The sequence below is a fragment of the Amblyomma americanum genome, chromosome 1 (assembly GCF_052857255.1).
Source record: "Amblyomma americanum isolate KBUSLIRL-KWMA chromosome 1, ASM5285725v1, whole genome shotgun sequence".
Taxonomy (NCBI): domain Eukaryota; kingdom Metazoa; phylum Arthropoda; class Arachnida; order Ixodida; family Ixodidae; genus Amblyomma; species Amblyomma americanum.
Window position 1 is genome coordinate 143,770,655 of NC_135497.1, and position 6,377 is coordinate 143,777,031.

A 6,377-nucleotide genomic window follows, 5' to 3' on the forward strand; every position below is an offset into this window, starting at 1 on the left:
TCTTCCCTTACGGCGCGGTTAGGGTGTCCACCGTAATGTGAGTCCACCGTAATGTGAGTCAGACACCGCGTCATTTCCATTCCTCAGAAACCATTTTTTTTTCAAATTTACCGCCCCGACCGGGGCACAACCCGGCGTCCCCGTCCTCAGCAGCTGTGCGCGTAACCATTGAGCCACCGCCATTGCGCGCAGCAGAGGATGACCCCCCTACTGGCGCTGTCCGTAAATCCTCTACTGCGAGTACACTTACCGTCACTTCTCCTTCGGGGCTGCGCGCACAAGCCAGCGCCGAAACGCGCTCAAGGAAGACAGAGCCTCTTTCATTAGCGGAAAAGATTTTATTCTCATCAGGCTGAAATGGCGCCATAGGCTTCGCTCTAGTACAACATCACAAAGAGCAAGACGTGAGCGCACTGAAAACAAAGCGAGTCTGTGCAGTGACGCGAACAATGTCCAGGGCACAGCAATGACATGAGTCGGCACTGGTGTGGGTGTACGTGGCGTTACCGCGTTTAGGGACCGCGCTATATTATGGGCAGTCCCGGAGGCAAAGTAGAGACAGACGAAGAAAGAAACAATACAGATCAACGCCAGAATTATGATCGAGAATACGTTGGCAGAGAAGAATAGATTGACTCGCAGCCATAGACGGGCACTTTTTATTTTGTCGGGCATCTTGAGACAGGTTTCGGGCCACACGCCGCACGTTTTTATACAAAGTGCGGTGAGAGCCGGCATAGTGCGTAACAGCATCCAGAGCTGCGTGGCTTTCTTGCCAGCATGCAAATGTGCGCAGGGGGCAGTAACGTGCAGTGATTGGAAAAGTATGCGACGGAGTTAAGGGCTGTTGCGAGAGGAATGAAATATGGCACATACGTGGGGCGGTCGAGGAAAGGGGCAGTTAAAAAAAAAAACACGTATGGTGGCGGCGCCAGAAGGCCACGCTCATAAGCCACTGATATGAGAACAAAAAAACAAAAACAGAGAGCTTGCTAAAATAAGGTCCGAGCGAGATGCCGTCATCGCCTCATTCCGCGTGCTTGCGCACGCAGCACCAAGGCGAACGAGTTGGCTCGTGACAGCGCGAACAGCGGAGTTTCCCGCCGCCCTGCGAGCAAAAGTCGCCACATTTGTCCGCCATCGTGCGACAGCGTAACCTGGCAATAAAAACTTTGCTTGCAACAAATCATGCCCTGTATCGAACGTTTCCCACTGTACGAGCGTCAACAATCTAAAACACGTCTGCGCCGAACTGGACATTGCGTAGATAGAACATTGAGCGCACATTGTTACCCCCAAAACGCGGCTTCTTTCGTTCCACCCCGCGTTTGGCTGCCACGCAATGCATACAAAGTGGTTTGATATGGTTTGAAACGACATTAATGCACGCATCTCAATGCCTCTGTTGATGCGTTCATTAATAGGCGGTAAAGGGGGAATCCCCCGAATCGTGTCGGAGTGCTTTGCGGAGTCGGAGTTCATTCGGGGAGTGTTGACCTGGTTTCTTGAGCCCGGTGCATCTTTATGGACACGTCGTTGACAGCATGCGCGCGCACTTCTGTCTGCACCAACACCGCGCCTAGCATAGCAGGGCCTGAGGCATGCACACGCCCACCACCCGGCAATGACGGAGGGACCTCATCGCTGGAGGCTGCGATAAGTTCGTAGCATTTATTTTGGACTATGCCAGACTCTGACCACCCTGAAATATTTTTATCTTCATTACTCTTCATGCAAGTAATTCCTCACATAACATTATGTAAAAAAATACTTCACTACGCCGTCTACGTTTGCCGTCATCTGAGGGCCGATTCGCGAGTGCACGCGTTTCTTCCTTTCGTAGCATACAGCATGGCTTCGTGTTATTCTGACCGGCAGACTGGTTCCGTTCGCGCTCATGGTAAAGGAGAACATGTCTGTAATGAACTGTCGGCGGCAGTTTGTCATGCGCGGGTTCGACTGGCTGGGACTTTTATGATCGTTTTTTTTTTGTCCCTCCATGGTACTTGCGTCGACCTACTGGATTCATCAAACGAGTATTCACGCTTCTTTCTTTATATGCGGGCTCGACCGTCCTCTCATCCGCGCAGTCTCGCCGTATTCGCAACGAAAGGGAATGCTTGCAGGATGGAAGGAATTGAGCGCGTTCAGAAGCATAGCACATCTCCCTTCGCTGCTCTCGTCGCCGTGCGGCCGTGGATTCCAGGAGCCGAGAGCGGGGCGACGACGAACGTGCGGCCCGCGCGCCACCGATTTAACGCTGTGCGAGCGGCGAGAGATATCGATCAACATTTTCAACAGTCTGTGCTCAAGGCTCGTAAAAATGTGGGGATACTGATGATTTCCGCGAGCTTACCAGCTCCAACGCTCCAAGCCGTCCTGGTATGGTCGGCGCCACGTTGCCAACTAATCGACACAGTTGTTACATGAGCAACCCAGGTTAGCACCGCAAGTTAGTTCTTACCCTACGGCATGGTTCTTCCTCCTCCGACGCCATTTATGCCTCGTGTCTGCGCGCTCCTGTCTCGAGGGGGTTTCATGGATGCTCACTGTCGAAGACGCACTCTGCGTCTTGACGCTTTGCCGTATACTTTCCGATACAATTCCCCTGCGCACACATAACCTTGCACACACTGCGGCGTGCTCTGAGCTTGTCTGTGCCCCCATCGAGCAGGCTAGTAGAGGCTACACATTTCACTCCCTCTCCCCGCTAGCGCACTCATAAACCCGTTACCTTGCAAAAACCCGTTGTGCGCAAGGTTTTCGTCGTACAAAAGTCGGGCAAACAGAAGGGCGTCAACTCCAGAGTGACTCTAGTCAACTCCCCCGTGATCAATGGCCGCGCCGCTTTCGCCGCCCCAAGGGCCCGCCAGAATGACACTGTCGTTCGCGACCTTCTAGCACTGTAAAAGTGTACTAGGCTTTTCTGAGGGCTTGGCCGCCGCATGCCTCGGTGAGTTGCAGAACGCGATGCAGCTGAGAAGCGTAACACCGTCCGACGCGCGATAGTGGAGAGGCACCGCCACGGGTTAGTCGCAGTGAGCCCCTCACGATCCCTGCAGCATTGATATGACGAGTGCTTGACGAAGATATGCGCGAAACCGAATCGCAATTCCTGCACGCGCCGCGATTCAAGGCAGTGCACGGTTCTAGCTAAAGCGGGCGCTTGGCGTCGCACTTCAGCCATTGTCGAAGGGCGAGCAACATGAGAAGGGAGTAAGGTTGAAATAGAACATTTGCATTATCCGTTTTGACCAGGGTTGTTTCGCGCTTGGCTCATTCAGGCTGCCCCGTGCCTCTGCCGGAAAGGGGCTTCCGGTACCGTGTGTCTCGACAACTCAATTCCTAATGAGGCGTCTGCACGTCCTGTTCCTCCTCTCTGCATGGAAGTCTCGAAGGGTTTCTTCGTGGCAGCATGTACCGGGATAAAACACGACAGCGGCCAGGACACAGAAAAGATCGCGAGGCGGTTGCTCTACGCGCCGCGGAGCTCGAAGTATGCGCGAGTTTTCTCTGAGGGGTGAGAGATAGCGACATTCAAACAGGTGATATCGCCGTCATCAACCAAGAGCCAACTTTGGCCGCGTTCACTCCCATATACGTGCTTGACCGCACCTTTATTTTTTTACGCATTTTTTTTTCTCTGGAAGTAGCAAGGTTATTAAATCGTGGTCGGCTGGGCTTTTTAGTGCGTCTGCAGTCCCTATGTAGTATTGCGCAGGGATTGCTAAGAACGTGCGAAAAAGCCTTCCGAGCTATAATATACGTCTTCAGAATTTGGGTTGCTTTTGCCTTCGTAATAATTTAGAAGTGAATTTGCGCTCCTCTCTTATGGCTAAATGCTCAAAGACTTAACTCGTTGACGGTTTAAACAGTGCGTTAGAAATGATTTCCTTGCTCAGCCTGCCGAATGACCGCAAGGGAACGCCCTCGATTTATCCTAGCATGTGTGCTGCCGCCTTCTCTGTCGTTTGGCTGAAGCTACGCGGAGTGTTGCGTTCGTGGTCTGCGGCGGGCATTGCTCATGCATCCGCGTGGCAGCGCCCGTGTCCCCGCCCGAGTAGTGTTCCCGTATATGCTCATACGTAGGGGCACTGCGCCTGCGGCGGAGGCTGGTTCGCGCACTCGGCAGGCTTCTTGCGTGGCGTGAAGAAAACAAACAGTACCCAAAAGCTAAAAAAATAAGTTCTCGTTTGTACTGTGCAGATTTGTACTTGGGTTGTGACCGGCAAGGGGGTATGCTGGTGCAGCAGCTTGCCGTCCTGCTCTGCGTGATAGCCAGCCGTCTCGATTTGTGCAGAAATGACGCCCGCGCGGGCCAGCTTAGCACCTGATATTTTGGGAGCGAACACCTGCCGCCGGGCTCAGCAGTTTTTTGCGCTTTTTTTTTTACTCATCTCGCTGTCATCGAAGTCCTTCGGACTACTTGGATCCATCGAAAAATGGATGTTCAGGGATGCGGAGGAGCTTAGATGCCACTCGTGCGAAACATCCCGCGTTGCTGAAAGCTATGAAAAAAAAGGAAATGATAAGTAGGAGGGGCACAGAGGAAGAAATGCTGCGATATTTATGGTGCGTTTTGCTGATGTGCCATTCTTTTATTATTGTCCCTCCACAGCGTTTCATTAACGCGGCCTGCGTTCCGTTCACGTGGCCTCCAGGGTACGTGCATTATCCTCGCTGATATGTCTGTAACGGAGCTTCTAGAAGCACGCTTTAACTGGGCAGGAGAAAAAAAGTTCAGGGGAGGCCTAACCAGCACGATGACGCAGGTGATTTACTTGATGCTTCATTACCGAAACATTAGAGATCAACGTCTCTCGCCTTTACGCGCTGCTGTCACGGTAGGAAAATCGCGTAAGTCGCGAATTTAATTTTTTTTTCGCCATGAGACAAGGAGAATTCTTCCTCTCTGCGTTTTCCTCATTGCGAGGCCACCGGCTCGTTTAGGCGTTCGCTTGAAAGTTTCCCAACAGCGTAGCCAGTTTCAGCGAATTGCTAACAACCGCGTATGCCCGCGTATGCGTATGCCCGGCGTTTTGCCTTTTCCCTCTTGTACCGCTACCTTGTTGCTGAGTTAACAGAGAGGGGCGTTTGCCTCCATGTCCAGGACGGCGCAGCGGCCTGGAGCGCGATGGTGTGGCCTCGCATGGGGGACCCCATAGGGCGCCGTAGCTGAGCGTCATATAGAAAAAAAAGTCCGAAATAAAAACAAACAAAAATTACGAAACAAATAACAGAGCCACTTTATTTTACTAGGAAAGGTGGCATCGCCACCACGCTGATTCAAAAGAGATGCCAATAATGTATATATATATCTGTTCTTATAGCTGCCTGCGTAGTATAGCACCAACGGGGGTAGGGAGCGCCGACGGGGGCGAGCTCGGTACCGTTCTAACGTGGCGGGGAAATCGTAGCCTCGGTCACTGCGATTGCTGCTTTTGCTCCAAAGGAGAAGTGACGGAACGAGGAAACCGCGATGCCGACAGGTAAGCGCCGCACTTTCGACTTTGTGCGCACGGCCACGGGAAAATGCTGCGAATACGAAGAGCTGCGGCGCATTTTTTTTTCTGTCTTTTTCTGAAACCGGGGAGTCTGCTTTCGTTCCGCAACCGACGAAGGTTGGGTAAAACAAAAAGACCGTCGCGTTCCGTTTCGACAGGACGAATGTCTCCAGGCTCGCTTTAAAAGCTTAGCGCAGCGCGTGCAGCTCGACTACAGTTGCTTTTTTTTCCGCTGTACGCGTTTCCCTGTCGGGTCGGTCGGTACGTCTGACCCTCGCTTGGAACACAGCCGAACGAAGCCGAGCGCCGCAATGCGCGCGCAAATCTAGTGGCTGCACAAGAACACGCATGAGCTGAACCAAACAAGGCTGAACGGAACGAATGGAGAGGCAAAAGCGCTGCAGCGAATTTTGCCGCTCCTTACAGCGTTCCCATTGTTTACGACCAGAACAGCTAAACCCTTACGTTAAGGAGTCGAACCCCTCCCGAGCGCCAACGCCGCGCCCTGTCCACAGAATACAGCGATCGCACAGGGCGCTGCCTAGGCACTTTGGTCTTTCATTCGCTTCCGTTGGTTCTGTGGGCGCCTGCGGCTCCCGCCCCTACATAGTCACAAAAATAATCGATGCGTTCTGCTGTGGCATACGTGCGTGAATGGAGTCGCTCGCCCGCGTAGGGCGGACCAAGCGCGTTCCCCGAAGCCGTCGAGTTCGGGGTTCCCGCGTGTCCAGCAGCGCCGGCAGCCGCTACACTTGTAGGCTGCGTGGTCGCTACACAGGCGACAACGTTCTACATGTATGTACATGCATACTTTCTTTTTCTCTGCTTTATTTTTGTCGGCTTCGGCACTTGGCATAGCTTTCGTCGAACAAG